Source organism: Dendrobates tinctorius, unplaced genomic scaffold (assembly GCF_039654945.1).
Source record: "Dendrobates tinctorius isolate UK_male_01 unplaced genomic scaffold, ASM3965494v1 ptg000304l, whole genome shotgun sequence".
Lineage (NCBI taxonomy): Eukaryota > Metazoa > Chordata > Amphibia > Anura > Dendrobatidae > Dendrobates > Dendrobates tinctorius.
In genome coordinates this window covers 4,312,409-4,326,166 of record NW_027361971.1, presented here as the reverse complement: position 1 = coordinate 4,326,166, position 13,758 = coordinate 4,312,409, and positions in this window count along the sequence as shown.

Genomic DNA, 13,758 nt, shown 5'->3' with positions numbered 1-13,758 from the left:
GAGAGGAAACAGCAGGGAGGACAGCACTGGGCACACAGAGGGGGCAGCAGGGAGGACAGCACTGGGCACACAGAGGAAACAGCAGGGAGGACAGCACAGGGCACACAGAGGGGGCAGCAGGGAGGACAGCACTGGGCACACAGAGGGGCAGCAGGGAGGACAGCACTGGGCACACAGAGGAAACAGCAGGGAGGACAGCACTGGGCACACAGAGGGGGCAGCAGGGAGGACAGCACTGGGCACACAGAGGAAACAGCAGGGAGGACAGCACTGGGCACAGAGAGGAAACAGCAGGGAGGACAGCACTGGGCACACAGAGGGGGCAGCAGGGAGGACAGCACTGGGCACACAGAGGAAACAGCAGGGAGGACAGCACTGGGCACACTGAAGAAACAGCAGGGAGGACAGCACTGGGCACACTGAAGAAACAGCAGGAAGGACAGCACTGGGCACACTGAAGAAACAGCAGGGAGGACAGCACTGGGCACACTGAAGAAACAGCAGGGAGGACAGCACTGGGCACACAGAGGAAACAGCAGGGAGGACAGCACTGGGCACACAGAAGGAGCAGCAGGGAGGACAGCACTGGGCACACAGGAGACAGCAGGGAGGACAGCACTGGGCACACAGAAGGGGCAGCAGGGAAGACAACACTGGGCACACAGAAGAAACAGCAGGGAGGACAGCACTGGGCACACAGAGGAAACAGCAGGGAGGACAGCACTGGGCACACAGAGGAAACTGCAGGGAGGACAGCACTGGGCACACAGAAGGGGCAGCAGGGATGACAACACTGGGCACACAGAAGGGGCAGCAGGGATGACAACACTGGGCACACAGAACAAACAGCAGGGAGGACGGCTTTGGGCACACAGAAGAAACAGCAGGGAGGACAGCACTGGGCACACAGAGGAAACAGCTCGGAGGACAGCACTGGGCACACAGAACAAACAGCAGGGAGGACAGCACTGGGCACACAGAAGGGGCAGCAGGGACGACAACACTGGGCACACAGAAGGGGCAGCAGGGAGGACAGCACTGGGCACACAGAAGGGGCAGCAGGGAGGACAGCACTGGGCACACAGAAGGGGCAGCAGGGAGGACAGCACTGGGCACACAGAAGGGGCAGCAGGGAGGACAGCACTGGGCACACTGAAGAAACAGCAGGGAGGACAGCACTGGGCACAGTGGAGAAACAGCAGGGAGGACAGCACTGGGCACAATGAAGAAACAGCAGGGAGGACAGCGCTGGGCACAATGAAGAAACAGCAGGGAGGACAGCGCTGGGCACACAGAAGGGGCAGCAGGGACGACAACACTGGGCACACAGAAGAAACAGCAGGGAGGACAGCACTGGGCACACAGAGGAAACAGCAGGGAGGACAGCACTGGGCACACAGAAGAAACAGCAGGGAGGACAGCTTTGGGCACACAGAAGAAACAGCAGGGAGGACAGCACTGGACACACAGAGGAAACAGCAGGGAGGACAGCACTGGGCACACAGAGGAAACAGCAGGGAGGACAGCATTGGGCACACAGAGGAAACAGCAGGGAGGACAGCACTGGGCACACAGGAGAAACAGCAGGGAGGACAGCTTTGGTCACACAGAAGAAACAGCAGGGAGGACAGCACTGGGCACACAGAGGAAACAGCAGGGAGGACAGCACTGGGCACACAGAAGAAACAGCAGGGAGGACAGCACTGAGGAAACAGCAGGGAAGACAGCACCGGGCACACAGAGGAAACAGCAGGGAGGACAGCACTGGGCACACAGAACAAACAGCAGGGAGGACAGCACTGGGCACACAGAACAAACAGCAGGGAGGACAGCACTGGGCACACAGAAGGGGCAGCAGGGAGGACAGCACTGGGCACACTGAAGAAACAGCAGGGAGGACAGCACTGGGCACACTGAAGAAACAGCAGGGAGGACAGCACTGGGCACACTGAAGAAACAGCAGGGAGGACAGCACTGGGCACACTGAAGAAACAGCAGGGAGGACAGCACTGGGCACACTGAAGAAACAGCAGGGAGGACAGTACTGGGCACACAGAAGAAACAGCAGGGAGGACAGCACTGGGCACACAGAAGGGGCAGCAGGGACGACAACACTGGGCACACAGAAGGGGCAGCAGGGATGACAACACTGGGCACACAGAAGAAACAGCAGGGAGGACGGCTTTGGGCACACAGAAGAAACAGCAGGGAAGACAGCACTGGGCACACAGGAAACAGCAGGGAGGACAGCACTGGGCACACAGAGGAAACAGCAGGGAGGACAGCACTGGGCACACAGAAGGGGCAGCAGGGAAGACAGCACTGGGCACACAGAAGGGGCAGCAGGGACGACAACACTGGGCACACAGAAGGGGCAGCAGGGAGGACAGCACTGGGCACACAGAAGGGGCAGCAGGGAGGACAGCACTGGGCACACAGAAGGGGCAGCAGGGAGGACAGCACTGGGCACACTGAAGAAACAGCAGGGAGGACAGCACTGGGCACAATGAAGAAACAGCAGGGAGGACAGCACTGGGCACAATGAAGAAACAGCAGGGAGGACAGCACTGGGCACACAGAAGAAACAGCAGGGAGGACAGCACAGGGCACACAGAGGAAACAGCAGGGAGGACAGCACTGGGCACACAGAAGAAACAGCAGGGAGGACAGCTTTGGGCACACAGAAGAAACAGCAGGGAGGACAGCACTGGGCACACAGAAGAAACAGCAGGGAGGACAGCACTGGGCACACAGAAGAAACAGCAGGGAGGACAGCACTGGGCACACAGAGGAAACAGCAGGGAGGACAGCACTGGGCACACAGAGGAAACAGCAGGGAGGACAGCACTGGGCACACAGAGGAAACAGCAGGGAGGACAGCACTGGGCACACAGAGGAAACAGCAGGGAGGACAGCACTGGGCACACAGAGGAAACAGCAGGGAGGACAGCACTGGGCACACAGAGGAAACAGCAGGGAGGACAGCACTGGGCACACAGAAGAACAGCAGGGAGGACAGCACTGGGCACACAGAAGAAACAGCAGGGAAGACAGCACTGGGCACACAGAGGAAACAGCAGGGAGGACAGCACTGGGCACACAGAGGAAACAGCAGGGAAGACAGCAGCGGGCACACAGAACAAACAGGGAGGACAGCACTGGGCACACAGAAGGGGCAGCAGGGAGGACAGCACTGGGCAGACTGAAGAAACAGCAGGGAGGACAGCACTGGGCACACTGAAGAAACAGCAGGGAGGACAGCACTGGGCACACTGAAGAAACAGCAGGGAGGACAGCACTGGACACACTGAAGAAACAGCAGGGAGGACAGGACTGGGCACACTGAAGAAACAGCAGGGATGACAACACTGGGCACACAGAAGAAACAGCAGGGAGGACAGCACTGGGCACACAGAGGAAACAGCAGGAAGGACAGCGCTGCGCGCACAGAGGAAACAGCACGGAGGACAGCACTGGGCACACAGAGGAAACAGCAGGGAGGACAGCACTGGGCACACAGAAGAAACAGCAGGGAAGACAGCACTGGGCACACAGGAAACAGCAGGGAGGACAGCACTGGGCACACAGAGGAAACTGCAGGGATGACAGCACTGGGCACACAGAACAAACAGCAGGGAGGACAGCACTGGGCACACAGAAGGGGCAGCAGGGACGACAACACTGGGCACACAGAAGGGGCAGCAGGGATGACAACACTGGGCACACAGAAGAAACAGCAGGGAGGACGGCTTTGGGCACACAGAAGAAACAGCAGGGAGGACGGCTTTGGGCACACAGAAGAAACAGCAGGGAGGACGGCACTGGGCACACAGAAGAAACAGCAGGGAGGACGGCGGCACTGGGCACACAGAGGAAACAGCAGGGAGGACAGCACTGCACACACAGAGGAAACAGCAGGGAGGACAGCACTGGGCACACAGAGGAAACAGCAGGGAGGACAGCTTTGGGCACACAGAAGAAACAGCAGGGAGGACAGCTTTGGGCACACAGAAGAAACAGCAGGGAGGACAGCACTGGGCACACAGAAGAAACAGCAGGGAAGACAGCACTGGGCACACAGAGGAAACAGCAGGGAGGACAGCACTGGGCACACAGGAAACAGCAGGGAGGACAGCACTGGGCACACAGAACAAACAGGGAGGACAGCACTGGGCACACAGAAGGGGCAGCAGGGACGACAACACTGGGCACACAGAAGGGGCAGCAGGGACGACAACACTGGGCACACAGAAGAAACAGCAGGGAGGACGGCTTTGGGCACACAGAAGAAACAGCAGGGAGGACGGCTTTGGGCACACAGAAGAAACAGCAGGGAGGACGGCACTGGGCACACAGAAGAAACAGCAGGGAGGACGGCACTGGGCACACAGAAGAAACAGCAGGGAGGACGGCACTGGGCACACAGAAGAAATAGGGAGGACGGCACTGGGCACACAGAAGAAACAGCAGGGAGGACGGCACTGGGCACAGATGAAACAGCAGGGAGGACGGCGGCACTGGGCACACAGAAGAAATAGCAGAGAGGACGGCGGCACTGGGCACACGGAAGGGGCAGCAGGGACGACAACACTCGACACACAAAATGGACAGCACTGGGCATACTGAAGGGACAGCACTGGGCATACAGAAAAAACAGCAGGGGGGACGTCACTGGGCACGCCGAAGAAACAGCAGGGAGGACGGCACTGGGCATACAGAAAAAGCAGCAGGGGGATGGCACTGGGCACACAGAAGAAACAGCAGGAAGGACGGCACTGGGCGCACAGAAGGGACAGCCCTGGGCATACAGAAAAAATAGGGAGGACGGCACTGGGCGCACAGAAGGGACAGCACTGGGCATACAGAAAAAACAGCAGGGAGGACGGCACTGGGCACACAGAAGGGGCAGCACTGGGCATACAGAAAAAACAGCAGGGAGATCGGCACTGGGCACACTGAAGGGGCAGCACTGGGCATACAGAAAAAACCCCAGGGACGACAGCACTGGGCACACAGAAGGTACAGCACTGGGCACACAGAAAAAACAGCTGGGAGGACGGCACTGGGCACACAGAAGGGGCGTCAGGGATGACCGCATTTGCACACAGAAGGGGCAGCACTGGGCATACAGAAAAAACAGCAGGGAGGACGGCACTGGGCACACAGAAAAATGCATCAGGGAGGTCGGCACTGGGCACACAGAAGGGGCAGCAGGGACGACAGCACTGGGCATACAGAAAAAACATCAGGGAGGACGGCACTGGGCCCACAGAAGGGGCAGCAGGGACGTCAGCACTGGGCACACAGAAAAAACAGCAGGGAGGACGGCACTGGGCACACAGAAGGGGCAGTAGGGATGACAGCACTGGGCATACTGAAGGGACAGCACTGGGCACACAAGGGGCAGCAGGGAAGACAGCACTGGGCACAGAGAAGGGAAGACAGCACTGGGCATACAGAAGAAACAGGTACTGGGCACACAGAAGAAACAGCAGGGAGGACGGCGGAACCGGGCACACAGAAGGGGCAGCAGGGACGACAACACTGGGCACACAGAAGAAACAGCAGGGAGGACGGCACTGGGCACAAAGGAGGGGCAGCAGGGATAACAACACTGGGCACACAGAAGGGGCAGCACTGGGAACATAGAAGGGACAGCAGGACACAGTACTGGGCACACAGAATGGGCAGCAGGGTAGACAGCACTGGGAACACTGAAGGGACAACAGGACACAGCACTGGGCACACAGAAGGGGTCGCAGGGAAGACAGCACTGGGCACACAGAAGGGACAGCACTGGTAACAGAAGGGACAGCAGAACACAGCACTGGGCACACAGAAGGGAGGACAGCATTGGGCACACAGAAGGGGAAGCGGGGATGACAGCATTGGGCACACAGAAGGTGCGGCAGGAAGGACAGCACTGGGCACAGAAGGGACAGCAGGACACAGCACTGAGCACTAGGGTGACCGGATCTCATATGGGGGGGAAATAATGTCAGAATCTTGTTCGTCTGGACCCCACAAAACGATTCCCCTTTCCAGATATTGAGATAGCCAAAATTTGAGCTCGATCAAACAACGTTAACCCGTGCCGCTCGTCGCTCAAAGTTTGAAAAAATCCAAATTGAGGTATTTTAAGATTTAGGTATTTTGCATAGTCTGTTAGACTATAAAGAATGTGACAACAACATTGCAGAAATAGCCCTGACCAAATTTTCGAACCATTTGTGGTATTTAAATGCAGAGTTGGTGTGATTATCGTTTTTTGATCCCACCATTACAGACAATGAAAAGTTGTTAATGGCTAATAAATTGCTCAGTAGCACAGATGAACCATCAGAGCACGCTAACCTACATGAGTTGATAATTTTACATAGTTATCTAATCTATTCTAGAGCTTTTGTTAAAGTAGTTTTTGAAACGTCAGAATATAATGCTCGGCATTTGCTTACAACTTGCAGGACATATTGCTTTTGTTCTTCATCTTTTGTCAGAAGGTCGTTAAAGTCGGTTACTTCCTACCTCTTTTAATTTTTCTTTCCTAACTTTTGGATTTACAACCCTAGCATGCTCTGATGGTTCATCTGTGCTACTGAGCAATTTATTAGCCATTAACAACTTTTCATTGTCTGTAATGGTGGGATCAAAAAACGATAATCCCACCAACTCTGCATTCAAATACCACAAATGGTTCGAAAATTTGGTCAGGGCTATTTCTGCAATGTTGTTGTCACATTCTTTATAGTCTAACAGACTATGCAAAATACCTAAATCTTAAAATACCTCAATTTGGATTTTTTCAAACTTTGAGCGACGAGCGGCACGGGTTAACGTCGTTTGATCGAGCTCAAATTTTGGCTATCTCAATATCTGGAAAGGGGAATCGTTTTGTGGGGTCCAGACGGACAAAATTCCGACATCGATTTTTTGCGGTCACCCTACTGAGCACACAGAAGGGACAGAAAAGGAGGACAGCACTTGGCACACAGAAGTGACAGCAGGGAAGACAACACCGGACACACAGAATGGACTGCAGGGAGGACAAAGCTGAGGACACAGAAGGGATAGCAGGGAGGACAGCAGCAGGACACCGCGCCCTCTCACTGCTCGTACACTAGGCCATGGGCCATAACCCTTAATTGGGGCACTAAAGGGGGTCACCATTGAGAACATGTGACCTGGGTCCACAACCCATCCTGGGGGTAGTTTGTAAATATTTATCGGAAAACCCTATAAAACACCTTGTGGAGACACGGGGGTCAGCAGGCGCCCATGTCCTCTAGCCGAAACCGCAGGGATCGTTCCACCAAACGCCCACTCTCCTTTTAACGTGGGCATAACTCTACTTGGACAACACAGGGTGATGGCAAAACAGTGTCTCAGTGTCTCTTTATTGACTCATAAAATAGATAACACGTAGAACATTCCCAGCAAAATACCGAAAGATGCACATTACACAGTCTCACCCTTCCACTGACTCACCGGGATAATGGCAGCCGTTACTTCAGAGCTCCCAGGGTCGACTACCCATCTGTGACACGGACACAGAGAAGAGGTAACGACAAGGGTAGGAAGTAGACAGTCCATTCATATACAACGCCAGTTGACCTGAGGGTCACAACCTGGCTTCTCCAAAGATCTCCATAGAGCCAGGCGACCGGTTTGTTCCAATTTTGACTTTCTCCTTACGTAACCATGATTCAGCGATGGTCAATGGAGAAGACTGTTATCTTCCAACAGGGACCGAGGTCCCCAAGGTTGTTTCCTGTAGAATGAAGAGCCGTGTTTCTCGTGATGGAGTCATGATGTATTGGCTGCTGTCCTGTCTCTGGTCCTTTGGATGTTTTGATGTCTTTGCTGAAACTCTGGCTGTCTCTCAGTCTCTGTCTCTCTCTATAGACATGTGGGTCCCCCTCCCAGGGCCGTGGGGTACTCGGTACCGGGCCAGTGTCAGGGGAATGTGTCACAGCGGCGGTGACCCGGTCCGTGGCCCTGGGCGCCCAAGTAATCAAAGGGAGTTTATAATGTAATGGAATAGTTTATGACGCCACCTGTGGTGTTCGGCAAGTGGGATGTTAGGCCGACGCTGCAGGCGGATCCTCTGGGGCTGGTGATGTGTTGCAGCATAGATGGTGTAGCTCCCCACAGGTGAAGTTGTAGCCCCTGGGCCGTGTAGTTGTATTGGTTGAGGAGAGGCGCAGGCAGTGTAAAGGATGGTACCCAGATGTAGCAGTGCTAAGCGGGAATGGCGCAAGAATGAATGGAGGACACCGGGGATTGTAGTTCCAAAGCTTTACTCACAGTCTGTGGTACACAATGGTGCCTGCCTCCGGGCCGTGTCCTCCGGGTCAGAGATTCAGCCAACCTCCAGGCAAGATGGAAAGCTCCTCTCCAACACTCCGCCAACATGTACCTTTCCTGAACGACTCCTCTATTGCGCCCTAAAGTGTGAAGATCTCCAGAACCCTGGTACACTGGAGTTCCTCTTTACAGATATTCCCCAGAACTCTACTTGTACGGCAGACAGCTGTAGCCTGCTTCGGGGACTCCCTTCTCCTGAGTCCCAGCTCTCTATCCGATTGCTGTGTGCCCCAAGTCTTAGATGGGAGTAATGCATTTACAGCCAACTACTCCACCGGTGTCTGCTGCAGAACCATAAGTGTCCATACAACCTCGGGGACCGGGCCCCAGCCTTGCGCTGAGAACCTATAGGCAGGGTTCCTCTTCCAACCCACGTCCTCTCTGTTCTCCTACTCCTTCGTTCCGTACTTGTCTTTCTCTCTTATGGAAGCTTAGGTTTCAGTTCTACATCTTTCTCCTTTTCTTTTCCCGTTCCAGCTGGCTCAGATCACTGAGGCAGCTGCAGCACTCCTTCCTCCATCCCCTCTTCCAGGGATCCTCACTCCTGTCTGAGTGACTTCTTACCCGCCTGACCTTCTGCCAGACTGAACTTCTCATCCTACACTTTCCCACTCTTTTATGTATCTAAACTCCACCCACCTCCCAGCACATCCAGTGTTCCAAGCAGGGAACCACCAAAGGTGCTTTGCTACTCTCTAAGCACTGAGCCGCAATGTGGTTGTGCAGAACTACCCTGTTGTTTAGGGTGCGGGTGTTGGAGCGTGGAAAGGAGTTCCCCCCTTACCTGGATGGTGGGGCACTACACCTTAGGAGAAGGTGCAGTACCTCTGTGGTGACTGAGCCTCAGGGGCGCCACACATGTAACCTCTTTTTATACTTTAACAAGTGTCCTTCATCCATTATTGACATAAAGGGTAAGAATGGAGATGAGACCAAGTAGCATTACTTGATTATTTAATCTATTTGCATAGTTTTTCCTTCTCTATATTTGAAATCATCAATCTGGCCTAGACAATGCATAATTAGCATACCACTAAACATCACTAGTCATCAAGGATAAGAGCACACTATGTTATATGAAATGCCAATATTACAGGCTTGCACAAGCAAAAGTCTGTTTTTTTTACCAACACATAAATTCAAAAGTCAATATACAGATAACAATGTATTCTTCTGGGTTTGCTCAAAATAGTCATCTGGTTAACTAAGATACAATGCTGTGTCTTCACATTGCTTCCCCATCTTAATTAGCCAGATGTGATAGGATTCCGATCATCCTTTTCCACTTATGGAGAACAGTCCACAACATGTCTTTAAATATATGAATGTAAGAGGTCTCGCCATTATGACACAAATCTTTCCATCGTCCAGTATCCTCAGAGCATATTCCATGTCCTCCTTGTGAAAATAAACTCTACACATAATTGATGAGAAACAACTGGTATCTATTGTGTTCACAAATGGTGTCTTCCACATTCTGTAGTTCCTGGATTAAATTCCATACAATCCGTCGATGCTGGCACAGCACCTTATTCAGCTATTTCCTGTTGCAGCTATTCATCCTCTCTGGTCTTCCCAAGGCTGAGTTGGACATAGTGGCGTCCAAAATCTGCTGTGTATGCCTCATCAATGCTCTGCTTCATCTGTCTGTATGCCTCCCTGGTTTTGGAGCCCTGGACGGTGTGTGAGAACACCAGTCCCCTGCAGCTCCCCTTGTCTGAGTAGTATTCCACCGCTGCCGCCATAATGTGGAGACACGGGGGGTCGGCAGGCGCCTCGGCCCGCTAGCCGGAACGGCATGTACCAAGGATCGTCCCACCAAACTATCTTGCCTAGACAATGAATAGTTAGCATATCAGTAAACATCACTAGTCCTTAAGGATAAGAGCACAATATGTTATATGAAATGTCAATATAACAGGATTACACAAGCAAGAGTCTGTTTTCTTGACCAACACATAAATTCAAAGGTCAACATACAGATAAGTCTATTCTTCTTGGTTTGCTAAAAAATAGTCGTCTGGTTAATTATGATACAATGCTGTGTCTTCACACAGCTTTGGGGACGTTTCTTTTTTTTTTTTATAAAAATGCAAGTATGTTTTTGTGCTAAAATAATTTTATAATCTAGTTTTATAAAAACTTTGCACAATTTTATTTGCCTTTTACAAATTCCTGACCTCTACATGAATTAAAGATTGGACAAGCCCTACTTATAGGGGAAGCTGTCACTAGATTCATGCTGCCCAAACCAAGGATGCTATGAGTCCAGAGCTTGCTGCACCCATGAGTCCTGAGCATGTGGCACACATAAATCCTAAGGAACAAAAAAAAAAGGAAAAAGTAGCGTGTATAGGCAAGGATCACCACAAACGGTATGACAAATAATTTTTATTGAGACAATTAAAGATATACAACCAACAGGAAATTTTAAAAACAATAAAAAAAAAACAAAAAAGGTTATCAAATGTACAACAGCATGAAGGGCCTTATAAGTGCGCCATAAGCAGAAAGTACCCCTCCTCCACTATGTGCAACGAGAGTGTGTTATAATGAAACACATGTAGAGCCACTGACAATAATGACAAAAATTAATTAAAACACACCAGAAAAACCTGCAAATTTGTCAAAAGATACAATAGTAATATCAGTGGTAAACAATAATTATCCAGGTAAGGCTAGTTTCACATTTGCGTCGTTTTGCGCGCACATAAAACGCATGCAAAAAACACTTGCAAACGCTGCAATATTTTGTCACATAAGCGTGCGCATTGCAATAAAAAAAGCGCAGCGTTTGTATGCGATTTTAAGCGTTTTTGCATGCGTTGTCTAGGTGTCACATTTCACAGGAGGAAAATCCTTGCAAAATTCTTGATACAGACTCCACCAATGGGACATCAATGGGCGTGTCTCATGGAAATTCTTTATATAGACCCTGTTTACAGCCGAATTCTTCAGATTTGCTTGGTTTTTCCTTTGTCAACATGGATCTGCGCTGGAAGAGTTTTCACTTCAACTTGGATGTGGACATTGCGATGGCCCAGGCTTTTGCATTTGCTTGCCAGCAACAAAGGGAGAGAGAGAGAGACAGCGAAGACGGCAGCGGGGGCATTTTTGGATACATCCGATTATTGAACTCCGGGAGAGCCGTGGAGCGTACCACACCCTCTACAGCGAGCTCCAGGCAAACCCGTAGAAATTTACTGACTATACCTAGATGTCCCAAGAAAGTTTCAGGGATTTTCTTGCTTGTGTCCAAGAATCCATATGGAGAAAGGACACACGGCTCCGTCGTGCAATTCCTCCTGAGGAACGGCTCCTGGTCACATTACGGTATGCAATATTTACGAACCAATACATGCATAATTTTCTTTGTTCTGCCATGTACTGTTCGAAAGCCTGCAGAATTATTCTTCTGCCATGTAGTAAACAAAAGGCTGCATAGTTATTGTTCTGCCATGTAGTAAACCAATGCCTGCAGAATTATTGTTATGCCAGGTACTAATTAGTTATTTATTTTGTGTTCAAAAACCATATACATAAATATTAATTTGGGTTCTTTCTCTGTTTCACAGATTCCTGGCTACTGGAGAGACCCTCTCTTCACTCCACTTCCAGTACCGGATTGGAATATCAACCTTGTCTGGAATTGTTGCGGACACCTGCCAGGCTTTGTAGGACATTCTCTGTCCAGAATTTATGCCCCTGCCCACTGCCGAAAAGTGGATGGAAATCGCTGAAAAATTCTGGACAGTCTGCAATTTCCCCAACTGTTTGGGAGTGGTGGATGGGAAACACATCCGGATAATAAAACCCAAAAGAACAGGCTCTGAGTACTATAACTTCAAAAAGTACTTTTCTACAGTACTCATGGCCATTTCGGATGCAGACTGTATGTTTGTTGCAGTGGACATTGGGGCATTTGGCCGTGGGAATGACTCCCAGGCTTTTAAGAACTCTGACATGGGCCGGAGGTTGCATGGCAACCATTTCAATTTCCCCATGCCACGGCCTCTTCCCCACACTGAAGTTCCACCACTGCCATTTGTAATGGTTGGGGATGAGGCATTCTAAATGTGCCAAAACCTGATGAAACCATACTCCAGCCGGGACTTGGACCACACCAAAAAACCTTTAATTATAGACTGACCAGGGCCAGAAGAACTGTAGAGGTGTGCCTTTGGTATTCTTGTATCCAGATGGCACATTCTCGGCACAGCCATTAATCTTAAAATGGTAACAGTGAATGAGGTGGTGAAGGCGTGTGTGGTTCTTCATAATTTTGTGATGGCTAAAGAGCACCCTAACTTTGAATTAGATGAAGCAGCTCCAAACCCATTGCTTGAATTCAATCAGCACCCTCTCAGGTCATCAGTTGAAATTGGCCAAATGAGGGACCAATTTGCGGCCTACTTTATGTCAGATGTAGGACAGGTGGAATGGCAAGATCAAATGGTGTAAAAAAAAAAATGTTCTTGTGTGTATGTTAATAAAAAACCTGTTTTGGAACCTGTACCGAGTGCACACTGTTTTTATACACTCCAATACAATAATCAACTGCCCAGGTGTACGAGTGAATTCATGATGCTGTGTTTTGGGCATCATGAATTTACTAGCACTCCTGACCAGGTGACTATACACACACACAAGTTGTATGACCTTTATCATCTCTACAGTTTGGGTTCAATTTGAAGCGACGGTGGACATGATAAAAATAATATTTGTATCACATGGCCTGATGTTACAAATAGTGATTTGGGGATGCACTACCATCACTCACTCTTTATGACACCTGACCATGTGACTATCAATATTATTTGTAGGATCACCACTGTGGCTTGAGTTTGAACGCAGACTGGAGAGAGAATAAAGTTTATACAACTTCTACAATCCCCAGCCCTGGTGTCCTGCTGAAGTGAGGATGTCCAAACTAACGCATCCTGAATTCAAAATGTTATCACACATGGGCAGAATAATACATATATGAGTTAAACTGCAGCATCGCTACAGTCTGCTTGAAATATATGCAGACTGAAGCGACGCTGCAGGTTAAAACTCATGTGTATTCACCTGACCAGGTGTGGTAAATAGTTATGATACAAGGCCAGGGTATTGTACATATGACATGCATTTTCCCCATCATCTCCTCAGTTTATTCAACACACACTGAATAGAGGATGTGGTTAATTACAAGGTATATCTAGAATCCCCTGGCCTTGTGTCACAAATAGTTAAATGATGGTAAAAACACACCATCCTCAATTAACTTTTTATGATATCTGGCAAGGTAACAATATGCCTTGAAATCAACACCACCCTCTTATCAGTCTGTGCAATATTAGCAGAATGAAGACACTAATGGTGGTGAAAATACAAGTCATATATTTGTGTTTT